Source organism: Solanum stenotomum, chromosome 12 (assembly GCF_019186545.1).
Source record: "Solanum stenotomum isolate F172 chromosome 12, ASM1918654v1, whole genome shotgun sequence".
Taxonomy (NCBI): Eukaryota; Viridiplantae; Streptophyta; class Magnoliopsida; order Solanales; family Solanaceae; genus Solanum; species Solanum stenotomum.
The window spans coordinates 11,432,742-11,434,118 of record NC_064293.1 but is presented as its reverse complement, the minus strand read 5'-3'; positions in this window follow the sequence as shown (position 1 = coordinate 11,434,118).

The window sequence follows — 1,377 nt, the reverse complement described above, 5'->3', positions numbered from 1 at the left end:
ATGAAAAGAGTTTTGGAGTATTTAAAACATACTTAAAAAACTATTACTTTGCATTATAACTAATATTCAACAGTATTGGAAGAATATATTGATGCAAATTGAATCACCGGGTCAAATGAAGTAAAATCCATGAGTGTATATGTATTTACTCTTGGTGGAGGAGCAGTCTCTTGGAAATCTTCCAAACAGAGATGTATCGCTCGCTCTACTATGAAATCTGAGTTTATCACTCTAGATAAGACCGGTAAAGAAGTTGAATGATTCCAAAATTTCTTGAAAGATTTTTAGCCCAAACCTTTTAGCTCCAGTATGCATACACTGTGAGAGTTAATTTGCAATAGGTAGGGCATGAAGCATGATGTATAACGGAAAGTCTCGTCATATATGACGTAGACATAATATAGTTAGAGAACTACTCTCTAGTGGAATTATCTTAATTGACTATGTAAAGTCAAAGAATAATGTGTCGGATCCACTTATAAAAGGCCTAACTAGAGAGGGAGTTGATAGATTATCAAAGGGAATGAGACTATGGCCGAGAACAAGTCATTGTGGTGGTAACTCTACCTAGAAGACTGGAGATCCCAAGATCTAGGTTCAAGGAGATCAAACAAAGTCATTGATGACGGTTCAACATTGTCAAAATATTTTTTATGGTCCATTCTCATGATAAGACAATGTTCAGTTATAACAAGGATAAAGTCATTAGGACTTTTTAATGATTTCTAAGTTTGATACAGGGTATATCAAATGGTGTATCTACGGGATAACACATTTAGAAATCACTTATGTAAGTGTGAAGTGTAAGCCGCTTCAAGGAGAATTTGGTAAGGCCAATTCTCTACGCACTTATAAACCGAGACGTGTTCATGGCTGAAACGAACAAAACAATGAGAACAAAAAACAGTTCAATGGTTGATTGTGTGACTTATGTTGTCTAGGTATACACTAAAACTCGACGGTTCAAAGATATCAAATCTACCGATTGATCGAGTATATCCGATATATGTTCACTACGGAAAGTTCAAAGGGAAATCCACTTATCCAGAGGCAATCAATCCTTAATTACTAATCACACAGTTTATCATGCATATGTTTTAACAATAGCCATTCCCTATTCATGTGGGGGATTGTTGGGTTTTAAAGGTGTGAACAGGAAATGAAGGGTTGTGACTCTCCTGAAGAGTTGTGACTATGCCGAAGGGTTGTGACCTTTATGAAAGGTTGTGTTCTTTCTAAAGGGTTGTGACCGTTTGAAAGGTTATGCCTTTTTCAAAGTGTTGTGACCTTTCTAAAAGGTTGCCTTATTTCCAAAGGGTTGTGACCTTTACCCTTTGTTGGCTATAAATAGAGAGGTTTTCTCTTATTTTTCTGCAA